Genomic DNA, 18,412 nt, shown 5'->3' with positions numbered 1-18,412 from the left:
AAAACTAAAACTGAAATATCATAATTGGATATGTCCCCACCCCCATGAGTTAATACTTGGTGGAAGCAGCTTCGACAGCCATTACAGTTGTGAATCATTTTCATTAAGGATCGACCAACTTTGCACAACTTTTAGGGAAACATGTATGCAGGCTCAGCAAATTTGTTTGGGGATCACTGATGGACAGCGATATTTAAACTTTGTCTCTGATTTTTTTTTTTTAAGCAGATTTAAGTCAGGACTGAGACTAGACCCCTCAGGAACACTCAACAGCTCTTGGAAAGCCAATTGGGTGTCTTTTGCATAAACATTTGTGTAATTGTCCCACAGAAAAATACAACCCTATCTCAGGGTTAGGCTTTCAGAAGACTGAGGTGGGTTCTCCTCAAACTTTTACCTGGGATTTGCTCCTTTCATATGTATTTTAATCCTAAAAATCTCTCCAGTCCCTATCAGAAAAGTTTTCTATAACTTTCTTTCCCTTTGAAAACGTAGAGTAGGTTGTGTAGATCTGTAGGATCCAAAATCTATTTGAATTCCTTTTTAGATGACATTTTAACGCAGCAAAATGTTAAAACATTTAAAGGGGTTGACTTTCTATAGGCACTGTATTTTAGATAAAGGACCAATTTTCAGGTAGAAAGCAAGTGATATTATCACTGGGCCACTATTCCCCTTAAACAGTTAATATTGTTTTAACCACATCAATATATCCACTCTACCACCCCAGTGAACCCAATACATCAGCCCATCAGAAACTCAGACCTGGGCTGTGTCCCAATCGACAAGGATTCTGCCTTTTGAGGCAGCTTTTCTAGGCAGGACGTCAAAATTGGTATGTCCCAATCCCAATGTACCTTAAAATGCTGATTTCTAAGGTGCCCGATGCACCTTAGCATCCCGTGTGTCCTTAGCTGAGGAGGCTATCCCATAACCCCTTTCGGCACACCGAAAATTCAAAACAATTCTGAATTAATGGTGGACACAAGTCCCCGCTTGGGAGAAGATGTTCCAGAAGAATAAGGAATAACTTGAAAAATGTAAGTATAACGTTTATTTATTCACAAAATTATGTTAAAATGTTCAACAAATGACTTTCATATAACATTTTGAATTCAAATGTTGAGTAACTGTTGTTTATCAGCCCATTGCAAAGCTAGCTAGCTACCTAACACATCATAGTTAGCTAACATTAGTAGGCGATCTCGTCCTGCTTATCAGCTGTTTAGAGATGCACAACCAAACGAACTAGGTCTAATCGTAAATTCAACAATGTGTCATTTGTGAAGACCCAGACAGTTTTTAAATCAATGAATTGATGAACTTGCTAGCCAGCTAAAAACATGTACTGTAGCAAATGTGTTTTCGGGGACTAAAGTGGACACCTGATCACGTATTACTCCATTGCATTGGCTTGACAGGAGAAAACAGTCCTGTCCGACCCGTTTGGAGGTCAGACATGTTACATTTCTTTCACAACATTTAATGACAAATGTAGGAAATGCAGCCAGCTGTGTTCTGTTCATTCTAGGCTTGCTAGCCTGCTAAGTTACTTGTGTATCCTGTTGATGAGTCTTGCTTGCTTGCTAGCTAGCTGCATGTAGTGTCTGTTTACGTAACATTAACGTTAGCTAACTTTCTCTTGTCAATTTCCCTTCCCCTTTTGTGTTACACGATTTGGTTTGTTGTTACTAGTAAAATTAGAGGCAAAGTTTTTCTACTCTTACTGTAAACAACTGATCAAGATGTTTTTTTTTTTAAAGCAAAACTGATAACAAAATGATTGCATATTAATAAAGGTAGTTGTGGCTTCAGTGACTTGAACCAGCCCTGACATTTGAGCAGTGAGGTTCATTTCTCCCCCCTTGTCTCTGCTTCTTCCAGCTCTCACGTTCAGACCCTGTTGATGTAAAGAACATGCTGGGAACCTCCCAGCCACCCGGATAATCACCAGATCCCAGGATTTTATGAAGGAGTGTGCCTCATCACAATGTTAGATAGAAAAAGATTCATCCATGTTATTGTTAATCATGCAGATTTCTCAGGACATTGTAACCTATGAATCTCATTCTAAAATACAGATGTGATTTTCTGTCCCACGGGATTGCACTGTGGACAAGGCTTCACTTTAGACCACACTTAGTTGAAATTAAGTATTAGTAAAGGGCTGGAACAAAAATGTGTACTCCTGTCCTCTGTATAGAATGACAACATTTGCCCTCATGTAAAGAACAAGTTTAGGAATGTTGGAGGTTAATCTCCTTGAGATTTCCCTCACTTGGGAATGACTTATTTTGTAGAATGGACTGTGCTTTAAGGACTAACGCACAGATACAGGAAAACAAATACAAATGTTACACATTTATTCAAAATGACAAGTGTTGATGTGGCCATATGTTTCTGGTTTTGAGGCTTGGGCCTCTGGTACCTGTTGCTCATCTGTCCAATCCCCTACAAGGAGAGAGGAAGACATCAAGAATATTGCATTGCTGTATTCATTTCATTGAATATATATTCCTGTTTGATATGCATTCATAGAATTACATTGGACATGTTATCTTTTATCACGCCAGTATTTGCATCCAATGCGTTTAGCTTACATTAGGATGAAGTAGCTTAGGCCCTCTTATCTAGTTAGATTGCTTCATATCACCTTTAAATATTAGTTATCAACGAATATAAAACCATGTTATCCTGAACATCAGTGTCTTTTAATAAAATGCACAGGTGTGATAGTTGTATGAATGAATCACAATGTCAGCCTACTCATAGAGAAAAAAACATTTGTTTTACAGTGAAACATCACTATTCTTGCTATTAATCATTCTTAAACAGTCAGTAAAATATCTTATTTAAGCTATCTCAAAAAAATGGTATCCTGTATCACGCGTGCAAGCTTGCACAAAGATGGAGAGGAGAACCCTATACCACAGGATAATTATTCTGGGCGATGTCAACTAAACTTAACCCATGGACAGGTACCGAGGAGATGGAATACTTGTTTACTTGTTATTCGTGTCAGCTATTTCCATTTTGTTCAATGAATTGCTAGCAAACGTCTTGCGCTCGGTGGAATGCAAATGAATTGTCACATGATGCTGCCTTCCAAATCCCGTCCAGATTGGCAGTTACAGTACCTACTGGGAAAGTGCTACCTACTAAGTTAGTTGCCTTTGGAGACACAGCCCTGCGGTCTTCTTATTGAGTTATTTAGTGACGCCATTGATCGTCATTGACCTCCTCTCCAGTCAATGGTGCAATGTTGTGTCTCTTTCCGCTCCCCTCGTCCAGTCAGCACCTCTTCATATATCCCCTTTTTGTGCTGACGAATACAGTAGTCGCCGTCTCTGGGCGGACCAGTAAGTCTGTCTCATTGGTTAAGACACTCCGTGGCCGGTGTCCAGTGTTTGGCTACTAAAAGCAGGGCTAAAGACTCTGTAAATCACAAGAGATTGTCAAACACCGCCAGCCAGGTTTAGTCATATGGAGATGTATTGGGTAGTGTGGTTGGCCGCCAACCTGTGTTGGGGATTATGAATTGAGTTGTCTTGGAGTCATTTTTTTTTAGCTTCTTTGATATAAGGAGATGTTTGGAGCTGAGTCATGGTTTGTTGGCTTAGCCAATTCCACTGTTTTGTGAGCTTCTGACTAAGTGAAGTGCCCCACTCAATCCAACTCTCTGTCTCTTTCTCTACTTCTCCTTTCCAAACATGCCCTTTGTTTCTCTCTTTATCTGCTTGTATATCTTCCTCTTCTCTGTCTGTCTCTATTGTTCGCTCTTTCATATACACTGCTCAAAAAAATAAAGGGAACACTTAAACAACACAATGTAACTCCAAGTCAATCACACTTCTGTGAAATCAAACTGTCCACTTAGGAAGCAACACTGATTGACAATAGATTTCACATGCTGTTGTGCAAATGGAATAGACAAAAGGTGGAAATTATAGGCAATTAGCAAGACACCCCCAATAAAGGAGTGGTTCTGCACGTGGTGACCACAGACAACTTCTCAGTTCCTATGCTTCCTGGCTGATGTTTTGGTCACTTTTGAATGCTGGCGGTGCTTTCACTCTAGTGGTAGCATGAGACGGAGTCTACAACCCACACAAGTGGCTCAGGTAGTGCAGCTCATCCAGGATGGCACATCAATGCGAGCTGTGGCAAGACGGTTGCTGTGTCTGTCAGCGTAGTGTCCAGAGCATGGAGGCGCTACCAGGAGACAGGCCAGTACATCAGGAGACGTGGAGGAGGCCGTAGGAGGGCAACAACCCAGCAGCAGGACCGCTACCTCCGCCTTTGTGCAAGGAGGAGCACTGCCAGAGCCCTGCAAAATGACCTCCAGCAGGCCACAAATGTGCATTTGTCTGCTCAAACGGTCAGAAACAGACTCCGTGAGGGTGGTATGAGGGCCCGACGTCCACAGGTGGGGGTTGTGCTTACAGCCCAGCACCGTGCAGGACGTTTGGCATTCGCCAGAGAACACCAAGAGTGGCAAATTCGCCACTGGCGCCCTGTGCTCTTCACAGATGAAAGCAGGTTCACACTGAGCACATGTGACAGACGTGAAAGAGTCTGGAGACGCCGTGGAGAACGTTCTGCTGCCTGCAACATCCTCCAGCATGACTGGTTTGGTGGTGGGTCAGTCATGGTCTCGGGTGGCATTTCTTTGGGGGGCCGCACAGCCCTCCATGTGCTCGCCAGAGGTAGCCTGACTGCCATTAGGTACCGAGATGAGATCCTCAGACCCCTTATGAGACCATATGCTGGTGCGGTTGGCCCTGGGTTCCTCCTAATGCAAGACAATGCTAGACCTCATGTGGCTGGAGTGTGTCAGCAGTTCCTGCAAGAGGAAGGCATTGATGCTCTTGACTGGCCCGCCCGATCCCCAGACATGAATCCAATTGAGCACATCTGGGACATCATGTCTCGCTCCATCCACCAACGCCACGTTGCACCACAGACTGTCCAGGAGTTGGCGGATGCTTTAGTCCAGGTCTGGGAGGAGATCCCTCAGGAGACCATCCGCCACCTCATCAGGAGCATGCCCAGGCATTGTAGGGAGGTCATACAGGCACGTGGAGGCCACACACACTACTGAGCCTCATTTTGACTTGTTTTAAGGACATTACATCAAAGTTGGATCAGCCTGTAGTGTGGTTTTCCACTTTAATTTTGAGTGTGACTCCAAATCCAGACCTCCATGGGTTGATACATTTGATTTACATTGATCATTTTTATGTGATTTTGTATTTAATAAGAATATTTCATTCATTCAGATCTAGGATGTGTTATTTTAGTGTTCCCTTTATTTTTTTGAGCAGTGTATTATCTTCTCCCTGTTTACACTTTTCTCTCTCTCTCTCTCTCTCTCTCTCCCTCTCTCTCTCTCTCTCTCTCTCTCTCTCTCTCTCTCTCTCTCTCTCTCTCTCTCTCTCTCTCTCTCTCTCTCTCTCTCTCTCTCTGTCTCTCTCTCTCTCTCTCTCTCTCTCTCTCTCTCTCTCTCTCTCTCTCATTACATTCTCTGTCTCATTACATTCTCTACCTCTCTTGCTTCAAGTGCTATCCAACAAGGTTGTTTGCTATAACCCCAACTCACCATTGTTGTCTTGAAACTCTGCACCTACCCCCCTATTTCCCATGACCCCATGCTTTCAACAGGACAAAGAACATTGGCCTTTTGGATTCGACAGATGTGATATTACAAGCAATTTCGCTGTCACTGGGGGGGTATGCAATTATTTTTGTTATTCCCTCTCTATCAGTCTGTCTTTAGAGTTGGCTTTGATAAACAGAAAGGGTTCTATTGATCATTGGTGAACACTACACTGGACAAAAGAACTGGGACATACAAGAGGTTGCTATCACGAAGAAGATGCCGCTCTCACGACGTCAGCGCAAGAGAGCGTGAAGGGTCGTCCTTTATTAATATGGGTTCTTGGAAAGGTGTTGTTTCCCCTTCGCACGTTTTCTGTAGCTCTCTCTGCCTAAGTGAGGACACAGACGAACGGGCCACTTAAAGATGGCAGATTTGCTGTTTTGAAGAGTAAGTATGGATTTTTTTGTTGGCAGCCAAGTGCGACACAACGACATCAAAATGTTTTCGTTTCGTCGCAAACAGCCCAAGGCATTGTTTTTGAATCGCTGTTCTTGGTTATTCGTTTTGTCCTTTATCGCAGAAGAAAACAGAAGCCACTTATCGTCGAGGCTTGTCTGAAATGTTGGTTTCGCTCGTATCTCTCCGTTTTTTTCTGCTGACAAATTGCAATCAGCGCTTTTGTCAGCAATCAAACGTGGCAGAGAGAACAACGAGGCAGAATAGTTCGCTTTTCAAATACCGCTTTTACAGATTGGATTCCATTACATTTAGCACATCATCTGATTTTGAAATCAGCTCAGTTCAACAACGTACACTATATAGGACAACAGCCCACGTAAAGAAGGCTTGAAGGTTTGCCAGATCCCCACGGCCCCTGTCTGTCAATGAGGTAGACGGATGGATAGATCATTCTATTAGGATTGATAGATGAATGAGTGGACAGGGAGAGCCTATAGGGAGGAGGGGGAGAGGTACGATAGCAATGATTCAGCAACAGTGGGTGTGTGTGGGTTTTGATTGTATTTACTGTGAACTAAGAAACCTCATGTAACCCTATCTGTTGTCCATTGCATTGTTACAGCTATGAATGTGGAAGGGTCCAGTCTTCCACTAATAATCCATTATTCTGGTTGTGGTTGCTACTGTACACACACACACACACACACACACACACACACACACACACACACACACACACACACACACACACACACACACACACACACACACACACACACACACACACACACACACACACACACACACACACACACTCCATGTGCCAACTGTAAAGTTTAGTGGAAGAGGAATAATGGTCTGGGGCTGTTTTTCATGGTTCGGGCGAGGCCCCTTAGTTCCAGTGAAGGGAAATCTTAACGCTACAGCATACAATGACATTCTAGATGATTCTGTACTACCAACTTTGTGGCAACAGTTTGGGGAAGGCCCTTTCCGGTTTCAGCATGACAATGCCTCTGTGCACAAAGCGAGGTCCATACAGAAATGCTTTGTTGAGATTGGCGTGGAAGAAAATGACTGGCCTGCACAGAGCCCTGACCTCAACCCCATCTAACACCTTTGGAATGAATTGGAATGCCGACTGCAAGCCAGATCTAATCGCCCGACATCAGTGCCCGACCTCACTAATGCTCTTGTGGCTGAATGGAAGCAAGTCCCCGCAGCAATGTTCCAACATCTAGTGGAAAGCCTTCCCAGAAGTGTGTAGGCTCTTAAAGCAACTCAATATTAATGCCCATGATTTTGGAATGAGACGTTCGACAAGCAGGTGTCCACAAACCTTTGGTCATGTAGTGTGTAAGTGTCTGGGTGTGGAGGAAAAAGGGTGAGGTCTTTATATTAGATGACAACACCGCATCATAGCCCCTCTCGAAACTAAATCTGACGTGAAACAGTTGAGAAATAGTTGTCTCCATGGTAGTGCACAGCAATGCTATCTTCATATTACATGGTTGTTGATGCATACATATTTTGTAACTCAGTGTTTTGTAACTCAGTGTTTCGTAACTCAGTGTTTTGTAACTCATACTGCATGTGGTTCAATCTGTGAAAATAAGGCTTCAAAGGTCTCTTTGGGTAGCCGTTGGTCATGAAAAGAGAGGAAGGACAGAGGTGGGAGAGGCTCTAATTTTCTGCCTCCTTTATTCACAACCCGATTGGAGGAAGGACTACTCTCCTCTCATCCACTCGGTCTTTTTATTCACTTTCCACAGTACATTACTCAGATAAGTTTTTTCCCCTATTCTTCATGTTGCCTCTCTCCCCTCTCCATTTCTACTTTAAATCTCCTTACATCACTTATGCAATCAACTCCTGATACTCAAAACTGATGCGAGTTTGCACTTATCTGAATTGACAGTATCGGCTGAAGGCTTACTGTAACAAAGACATTAGTTCAGTGGCTCCGTAGAGAGTTGTTAGACAGAGACTGTCCGATGAAGGAAGGCAGTCAGGTGAAAGAGAGAGAAAGCCTAGTGAGCCGTAAGGGAGGATGCTAGAGAAGCTGGGAGAGTGGAGCGAGAAAGAGAGAAAGGAAAATTCAGAGAGATTCAGTGAGGGAGGGAGGGAGACAAATCTGTTGTCACTCAATCTAAGGCATTTCATGCACTGTTAGGCCTCTCTCTCTCTCTCTCTCTCTCTCTCTCTCTCTCTCTCTCTCTCTCTCTCTCTCTCTCTCTCTCTCTGTGTGTGGTTTGGGGGTCAGCCCAACGATATGCACTTCTGTCTACCATCTCCATGGAGAAAGTTCACACAGGTCACCAGATAGGTCACAGGGGACTCACATTCTACAAATCAGCATTTCAAGCAGAAGGGGAGTGATAGCATCAGGTGCATTGGGGGTTAGATAATGCTGGTGGGCATATGAAGGTGTTTTGATCCTCGTTTTGACACATTTGTATGACCAGATGTAGACCATTCCCACAACCCCATTTCTCTAATGTGACCAAGATGGCTGTGATGCCCTATGAACAAATACAGTTGAAGTCGGAAGTTTACATACACCTTAGCCAAATACATTTAAAGTCAGTCTCACAATTCCTGACATTTAATCCGAGTATATATTCCCTGTCTAGTGTCACGATCATCGTAAGAATCGGACCAAAGCGCAGCGTGGTTTGAATACATTCTTCTATCTTTAATGAAGAACACTTAAACAAACTTACAAAACAAAACGAATAAGACGAACGTGACCGCTATATAAACAATGTGCTAACATGCAACATAACATAGACAATAACCCACAATACAAAACAGGCTACCTAAATATGGTTCCCAATCAGAGACAACGCAAAACACCTGTCTCTGATTGAGAACCATATCAGGCCAAACACATAGAAATATACAAACCAGACATACAACACAGAATGCCCACACAGATCACACCCTGACCAACCAAAACATAAAACATACAAAGCAAACTATGGTCAGGGCGTGACAGATAGTTAGGATCACCACTTTATTTTAAGAATGTGAAATGTCATAATAATAGTAGAGAGTGATTTATTTCAGCTTTTATTTCTTTCATCACATTCCCAGTGGTTCAGAAGTTTACATACACTCAGTTAGTATTTGGTAGCATTGCCTTTAAATTGTTTATCTTGGGTCAAACTTTTCGGGTAGCCTTCCACAAGCTTCCCAAAATAAGTTGGGTGAATTTTGGCCCATTCCTCCTGACAAAGCTGGTTTAACTGAGTCAGGTTTGTAGGCCTCCTTGCTCGCACACACTTTTTCAGTTCAGCCCACAACTTTCTATATGATTGAGGTCAGGGCTTTGTGATGGTCACTCCAATACCTTGTTCTTAAGCCATTTTGCCACAACTTTGGAAGTATGCTTGGAGTCATTGTCCATTTGGAAGACCCATTTGCGACCAAGCTTTAAAACTTCTTTACGATAGGGGGCAGCATTTTCACTTTTGGATGAATTGCGTGCCCATAGTGAACTGCCCCCTACTCTGTCCCAGATGCTAATATATGCATATTATTATTACTATTGGATATAAAACACTCTGAAGTTTCTAAAACTGTTTGAATGATGTCTGTGAGTATAACAGAACTCATATGGCATGCAAAAACCTGAGAAAAAAATCCAAACCGGAAGTGAGAATTCTGAGACTGGTCAATGTTCAACTCATCGCCGATTCAATTCCCTGTAAGATATGGATCTGTTTGCACTTCCTACGCCTTCCACCAGATGGCAACAGTCTGTAGAACGTGGAATGAAGCCTCTAGTGTGATGTGGGACCGGATGGGAGGTGTTTCAGTCATTGGTCTGGCAGAATGCTAGTTCCTGGTCACGTGCTTTCCTCATGATATCGCCTTGCGTTCCATAACTTCTACAGACATGAGGGAAAGCTCCGGTTGGAACGTTATTGGATATATATGATAACAACATCCTGAAGATTGATTCTCTACTTAGTTTGATCAGTTTATTCGACCTGTTATATTTGAAGTTTTCGTCCGAGTTTGCCTGCATCTGCGTGAGCGTTTGGACATGTGCACTAACCATGCTAGCAAAAGTAGCTACTTAGACATAAGTGATGGACATTATCGAACAAAACAACGATTTATTGTGGAACTAGGAGTCCTGGGAGTGCATTCTGATGAAGATGATCAAAGGTAAGGGAATATTTATGATGTAGTTTCGTATTTCTGTTGACTCCAACATGGCGGAGAAATTTTGTTTTTATCTGAGCGCCGTCTCAGATTATTGCATGGTGTGCTTTTTATGTAATTTAAAAAAAAAATCTGACACAGCGGTTGCATTAAGAACAAGTGTATCTTTAATTATATGTAAAACATGTATCTTTCATCAAAGTTTATGATGAGTATTTCTGTTATTTGACGTGGCTCTCTGCAATTTCTCCGGATATTTTGGAGGCATTTCTGAACATGGCGCCAATGTAAACCGAGATTTGTGGTTATAAACATGCACATAATCGAACAAAACATAAATGTATTGTGTAACATGATGTCCTATGAGTGTCATCTGATGAAGATCATCAAAGGTTAGTGATTCATTTTATCTCTATTTCTGCTTTTTGTGACTCATATCTTTTGCTGGGAAAATGGCTGTGTTTTTCTGTGGCTATGTACTGAGCTAACATAATTGTTTGGTGTGCTTTCCCCGTAAATCCTTTTTGAAATCAGACATGTTGGCTGGATTCACAACAAGTGTAGCTTTAATTATTTGGTGTCTTTCATGTGTGACTTCATGAAAGATTGATTTTTATAGTAATATATTTGAATTTGGCGAGCTACATTTTTTCTGGCTTTTGGCCAAGTGGGACGCTACCGTTCCACATATCCCAGAGAAGTTAACATCCTGACTGATGTCTTGAGATGTTGCTTCAGTTTATCCACAGAATTTTTCTCCCTCATGATGCCATCTATTTTGTGAAGTGCACCATTCCGTCCTCCAGCAAAGCACCCCCACAACATGATGCTGCCACCCCCGTGCTTCAATGTTGGGATGGTGTTCTTCGCCTTGCAAGCGTCCCCCTTTTTCCTCCAAAGATAACAATGGTCATTATGGTCATTATGTTTTTGTTTCACCAGACCAGAGGGCATTTCTCCAAAAAGTACGATCTTTGTCCCCATGTGCAGTTGCAAACCGTAGTCTGGCTTTTTTATGGCTTTTTTTTGGAGCAGTGGCTTCTTCCTTGCTGAGCGGCCTTTCAGGCCATGTCGATATAGGACTCGTTTTACTATGGATATAGATACTTTTGTGCCTGTTTCCTCCAGCATCTTCACAAGGTCCTTTTGCTGTTGTTCTGGGATTGATTTGCACTTTTTGCACCAAATTATGTTCATCTCTAGGAGACAGAAACCGTCTCCTTCCTGAGCGGTATGGCGGCTGCGCGGTCCCATGGTGTTTATACTTGCGTACTATTGTTTGTACAGATGAACATGGTACCTTCAGGTGTCTGGAAATTGCTCCCAAAGATGAACCAGACTTGTGGAGGTCTGCCATTTTTTCTGAGATCTTGGCTTATTTCTTTTGATTTTCCCATGATGTCAAGCAGGGATCCACTGTGTTTGAAGGTAGGCCTTGAAATGCATCCACAGGTACACCTCCAATTGACTCAAATTATGTAAATTAGCCTATCAGAAGCTTCTAAAGCCATGGTATCATTTTCTGTCATTTTCCAAGCTGTTTAAAGGCACAGTCAACTTAGTGTATGTAAACTTCTGACCCACTGGAATTGTGATACAGTGAATTATAAGTGAAATAATCTGTCTGTAAACAATTGTTGGAAAAATTACTTGTGTCATGCACAAAGTAGATGTCCTAACCGACTTGCCAAGACTATAGTTTGTTAACAAGAAATTTGTGGAGTGGTTGAAAAACGAGTTTTAATGACTCCAACCTAAGTGTATGTTAACTTCCGACTTCAACTGTACATGTATATGTTTACAATCATTGGTGCCTTTTAGCTCCGCCTCTGGCTATAGTCTCTAAGCTCAGGGCTGTGTGTGTCTGAGGTGGTGGTGACGGTAGCTGCCCCGGAGGCTGGATGATTCCCTGTTAATCTGACATATACCCCTCTGTTGTCTAGATGTCATCTCTCCTCTCCTCTATCCCGCCATTCCCCTCTCCCTCCTCCCCCAGGCCCGTCTCCATTTAGCTGTGTTGTCTTTCGCGGCGTGTGGTCCCCGATGCAACCGGTTAGCCCGCAGACCATTCATCTCTCTCTCTCTCTCTCACACACACATACACACACGCATAACACAAACACACGCACACAGCGCATACACTTGCACTATGTACACGAACACAGACACACCCGCCATGATTGGAATTAGGCTCCCCACTCTCTCTCTAGTTTATCTTTCTCCGTCTGGTTTTTCCTCTCCAGGGTGTCCTCCCATCGTCATACCCATGTCCCAGGCACACACTCATGCACGCGTCACACACTCCAAAAAACAAGTGTGCCCAAACACAAATGGCACGAGTGGGTTAAATGCGTTCAGCGACGGACCCACACACTGCAACATATGTTCACTACCATCCCTATTCCTTCCAGACGTCCATCCTCATCTCTAAATAGGACGTAGAACAAGTCTGGTGTGAAAACATCTCCATTTCTCCCTAAGAAAACCTCGGTGTTAGAAAGCATTGCTTTCGGTCCACCATGTTAATATTTAAAGGCAGAGGGCACGTTTAGAGGAAGACAGGAGGAGCACTCAACAGCCATAGGTTGTTTACCCAGTCTCTTTCTATTGTAAATCACTCCCTTTCTAACCATTTTAAGGACCATGGTCTTACTGTTATACAAGTATTTGGGGATTTAATGTAAACACAGCCATTTCGTTCTCTCAATGTGTCTTCGTTAATCTGGCGTCATCTCTCTCTCTCTCTTTTGCTCACTCGCTCCCTCCCGTTCTGTCTCTCTATCTCTCAGTCTCTCTGCTTTTCTTTAGCCGTTTCGCTCTTCCACACGTTCTTTTGATCGCTCTCTCCATCCTCCATTCGTTGACGTGTCCCTTAAAGCGAGTTGAGACTCCTCAGACCCTGGTTCACCTCCTCTCGGGTTCGACGCCTCGCTGTGAACATTGCTATTACATGCAGTGCATTCGGGATAGTATTCAGACCCCTTGACTTATTCCACATTTTGTTACGTTACAGCTTTATTCTGAAATTGATTCAACACAAAATGTTCCGGATCAGTATACACACAATAACCCGTAATGACAAGGCAAAAACTGTTTTTTAGAAATGTTTGCAAATTTATAAAAACAAAAAAACAATCACATTTACATAAGTATTCAGACCCTTTACTCAGTAGTTTGTTGAAGCATATTTGGCAGTGATTACAGCTGTGAGTGTTCTTGGGTGTGATGCTACAAGCTTGGCACACCTGTATTTGGGGTGTTTCTCCCATTCTTGTCTACAGATCCTGTCAAGCTCTGTCAGGTTGGATGGGGAGCGTCGCTGCCACCACCATGCTTCACCGTAGGGATGGTGCCAGGTTTCCTCCAGACGCGATGCTTGGCATTCAAGCCAAAGAGTTAAATCTTGGTTTCTTCAGTCCAAAGAATCTTGTTCCTCATGGTCTGAGAGTCCTTTAGGTGCCTTTTGGCAAACTCCACGCCGGCTGTCATGTGTCTTTTACTGAGGAGTGGCTTCCATCTGGCAACTCTACCATAAAGGCCTGATTGGTGGAGTGCTGCAGAGATGGTTGTCCTTCTGGAAGGTTCTCACATCTCCACAGAGGAAATCTGGAGCTCAGAGTGACCATCGGGTTCTTGGTCACCGCCCTTCTCCCCTGATTGCTCAGTTTTCCCGGGCGGTCAGCTCTAGGAAGAATCTTGGTGGTTCCCAATCTTCTTTCATGTAAGAATGATGGAGGCCAGTGTGTTCTTGGGGACCTTCAATGCTGCAGAAATGCTTTGGTACTCTTCCCCAGATCTGTGCCTCGACACAATCCTGTCTCGGAGCTCGACGGACAATTCCTTCGACCTCATGGCTTGGTTTTTACTCTGACATGCACTGTCAACTGTGGGACCTTATATAGACAGGTGTGTGCCTTTTCTAAATTATGTCCAATCTATTAAATGTACCACAGGTGGAGTCCAATCAAGTTGTAGAAACATCTCAAGGATAATCAATGGAAACAGGATGCACCTGAGCTCACTTTTGAGTCTCATGGCAAAGGGTCTGAATACTTATGTAAATAAGGTATTTCTGTTTTTATTTACAAAAACAGTTTTTGCTTTGTCATTACAGGGTACTGTGTGTAGATTAATCTACTGTGTGTAGATTAATGTATTTGATACATTTTAGAATAAGGCTGAAACATAACAAAATGTCGAAAACGTGAAGGGATCTGAATACTTTCCAAATGCACTGTATATACACCTCCCCTACGGGGGATTAACACACACACACACACACACACACACACACACACACACACACACACACACACACACACACACACTGAAAATCAGCTGTTATTGCCTCACTTGCAATGCTATTTCTAGAACAGCTGTACTTCTTTTGTGATGACAGGGAACTCATTTGCAGACTTTTGGGAAAGCAGCTTACTGTAGAATTGATGATTACCTGTTTGTGACTGCGGTAGAAAATATTGTATTAAAATACCCATTTGTGAGATGTGTTTTTTGCTTGGCATATTAAAGATTTGCAAAACTGCATTATTTAGAATATAATTTATGACTGTGGCAACTTTGTTGCAGACTCTGAAATAACATCACTGTCACATTAATCAGTGTGTGTGTGTGTGTGTGTGTGTGTGTGTGTGTGTGTGTGTGTGTGTGTGTGTGTGTGTGTGTGTGTGTGTGTGTGTGTGTGTGTGTGTGTGTGTGTGTGTGTGTGTGTGTGTGTGTGTGTGTGTGTGTGTGTGTGTGTGTGTGTGTGTGGTACGCTCAAGCGCAAAGCAACATTCTGTCTGGTTAAAGTGTGTGAGTTAGCAGAAACAAAATGGCTGAGTTATGTTATTTCCCTCCTCTCTCTCCCCCTCTCTCTCTGTATCTCTCTTTCTCTCTCTCTCTTCCCTCTCTCTCTCCCTCTGTATCTCTCTCTCCCTCTGTATCTCTCTCTCTCTCTCTCCCTCTGTATCTCTCTCTCTCTCTCTCTCCCTCTGTATCTCTCTCTCTCTCTCTCCCTCTGCATCTCTCTCTCTTTCTCTCCCTCTGCATCTCTCTCTCTCCCTCTAAATCTCTCTCTCTCTCCCTCTGCATCTCTCTCTCTTTCTCTCCCTCTGCATCTCTCTCTCTCCCTCTAAATCTCTCTCTCTCTCCCTCTGCATCTCTCCCTCTCCCTCTAAATCTCTCTCTCTCTCCCTCTGCATCTCTCTCTTTCTCTCCCTCTGCATCTCTCTCTCTCCCTCTAAATCTCTCTCTCTCTCCCTCTGCATCTCTCTCTCTTTCTCTCCCTCTGCATCTCTCTCTCCCTCTGCATCTCTCTCTCTCTCTCTCCCTCTGTATCTCTCTCTCCCTCTGCATCTCTCTCTCTCTCCCTCTGCTTCTCTCTCTCTCTCTCTCCCTCTGTATCTCTCTCTCCCTCTGTATCTCTCTCTCTCCCTCTGCATCTCTCTCTCTCTCTCCCTCTGTATCTCTCTCTCTCCCTCTGTATCTCTCTCTCTCTCTCTGCATCTCTCTCTCTCTCTCCCTCTGTATCTCTCTCTCTCCCCCTCTGTATCACTCTGTATCTCTCTCTCTCTCCCGCCCTCTCTTTCTCAGTATTTTTCTCCCCCCCTCTCTGTATATTTCTCTGTATCTCTCTCTGTACCTCTCTCGCTCCCTGTATCTGTCTCTATCTCTCTCTCTCCCCCCTCTCTTTCTCTCTCTGTATATTTCTCTGTATCTCTCTCTGTATCTCTCTCTCTGTATCTTTCTCTGTATCTCTCTCTCTGTATCTTTCTCTGTATCTCTCTCTCTCTGTATCTTTCTCTGTATCTCTCTCTCTGTGTATCTTTCTCTGTATCTCTCCCTCTCTCTTCCTCTGTATCTGTGTGTATCTCTCTGTATCTGTATCTCTCTCTCCCCCCTCTCTCCTTCGGAACTTGAACCTCAAATTAACAACTCCTCAGCTATTTACCGTCCAACCTACGCTACAGCTGCCTTGACTTCTGACATACAACATATACGGGCACAAACATACCTTCACTCGCCCGATAATGACTTCCCTCCTCCTAGCCACGGATTTGGAGAAAGGTATAAAACCAGAGCCTCTGGATGCCATTGTTCAAAGTGTCAGAGTGCCCAGCGGAGTCTACACACACAGGGCTTAAATGGAAAGAGCAGGCAGGTATAGCACGCTATGACGGAGTGCCCCTACTGCTGAGGAGGGCAGAACTGGGGCAGCTTAATGGCTGGCTTCAGGCTGGTGGAGTTATAGTGGTTGCCTGGCTGGCTGGCTGGCTTCAGGCTGGTGGAGTTATAGTGGGTGCCTGGCTGCCTGGCTGGCTTCAGGCTGGTGGAGTTATAGTGGGTGCCTGGCTGGCTGGCTGGCTGCAGTCACGCTAGGGGAAGGTAAGGTGGCTTTATTGTGGTTTCAGGGGCTAGTTGTTGGCTCTGGGATCGATTGATATATATTGTTATTTATTTGTCTTTGTCATTTCACTCTCTCTCGTAATCTTTCCTCTCAGGGTTCTGAAACCATACCGAACCGAAACATAAACGCACATGCAATAATTTCAATGATTTTACTGAGTTACTGTTCATATAAGGAAATCAGTCAATTTAAATAAATAAATTAGGCCCTAATCTATGGATATCACATGACTGGGCATAGGCCCACCCACTGGGGAGCCAGGCCCAGCCAATCAGAATGAGTTTTTCCCCGCAAAATGACTTTATTACAGACATTGTTACTCCTCAGTTTCATCAGCTGTCTGTGTGGCTCGTCTCAGACCATCCCGCAGGTGAAGAAGCCGTATATGGAGGTCCTGGGCTGGTGTTGTTACACATGTTCTGTGGTTGTGAGGCCGGTTGGACGTACCGCCAAATTCTCTAAAACGACATTGTAGAGAATCAAATCAAATTGTATTTGTCACATGTGCCGAATACAGCAGGTGTAGACCGTGAACACAATAAAATAACAATAATGAGGCTATATACAGGGGGAACCGGTACTGAGACAATGTGCGGGGGTACAGGTCAGTCAAGGTAATTTGTAGATGTAGGTAGGGGTAAAGTGACTTTGCATAGATAATAAACAGCGAATAGCAGCAGTGTAAAAACAAAGGGGGTGGGCGGGGGTCAATGTAAATAGTCAGGGTGGCCATTTGATTAATTGTTCAGTAGTCTTATGGTTTGGGGGTAGAAGCTGTTAAGAAGCCTTTTGGACCTAGACATGGCGCTCCGGTACCACTTGCCGTGCGGTAGCAGAGAGAACAGTCTATGATTTGGGTGACAGGAGTCTCTGACAATTTTGACAATTTTTAAATTAACATTAAATTCTCTGGCAACAGCTCTGGTGGACATTCCTGCAACCAGCATGCCAATTCCGCACTCCCTCAACTTGGCACATCTGTGGCATTGTGTTGTGTGACAAAACTACACATTTTAGAGTGCCCTTTTATTGTCCCCAGCACAAGGTGCACCTGTGTAGGGCTCATGCTGTTTAATCATCTTCTTCATATGCCACACCTGTCAGGTATCTTGGCAAAGGAGAAATACTCACTAACAGGCATATAAACAAATGTGTGCACAACATTTGAGAGAAATAAGCTGTTTGTGTGTATGGAAAATTTCTGGGATATTTTATTTCAGGTCATGAAACATGGGACCTACACTTTACATGTTGAGATTATATTTTTGTTATTGGCCAAGACAGGATCTTGTACTTTCTCTCTGTCTCTCTCTATGTCTGTCTCTCTCTCTCTCATCTCTCTCTGTCTTTCTCTCTCCGTCTTCCTCTGTCTGTCTCTCTCTCTCTCCCCCTGACTCTCTCTCTCTCGCTCCGTCTTTGTCTCTCTGTCTTTCTCTCGCTCATCTCTCTTTCCCAGACCGGGCAGCGAGGGCCTGGTGGTGGTGAACAGGTTCCAGGCGCCTGCAGACATGGCAAGCACTGCAGAATCCAGGGAGATCAGTAGTAGTGCCATTCATCAAACGCCTGCTTCTCACAGAGCGGAAAAGAGAGGGGGCCAGAGAGAGAGAGTGCACACGAGAGACAGAAGAGGGAGAGTGAAAAGCCATGCAGACTCTGAACCTAAACAAGAGAGAGGGGGGATCAAAAGAGAAACGGAGGGAAATAGAGGATGGAAAAAGAGAAATAGAGGTATAGTGAGAAGGATATAAAGGGTGAGCTGGTGAGAGAGAAATACA

General features: G+C 43.7%; 1 protein-coding gene across 1 annotated transcript in view; it reads left to right on the top strand.

The window, feature by feature from the left end:
* LOC129835121 (alpha-1,6-mannosylglycoprotein 6-beta-N-acetylglucosaminyltransferase B-like) overlaps nucleotides 1-18,412 on the top strand; it is a 143,270-nt gene that overhangs the window by 73,253 nt on the left and 51,605 nt on the right. The gene's annotated exons all lie outside the window — the stretch shown is intronic.

Source organism: Salvelinus fontinalis, chromosome 3 (genome assembly GCF_029448725.1).
Source record: "Salvelinus fontinalis isolate EN_2023a chromosome 3, ASM2944872v1, whole genome shotgun sequence".
NCBI classification, from domain to species: Eukaryota; Metazoa; Chordata; class Actinopteri; order Salmoniformes; family Salmonidae; genus Salvelinus; species Salvelinus fontinalis.
This window is presented reverse-complemented; position numbering and strand designations above follow the sequence as displayed.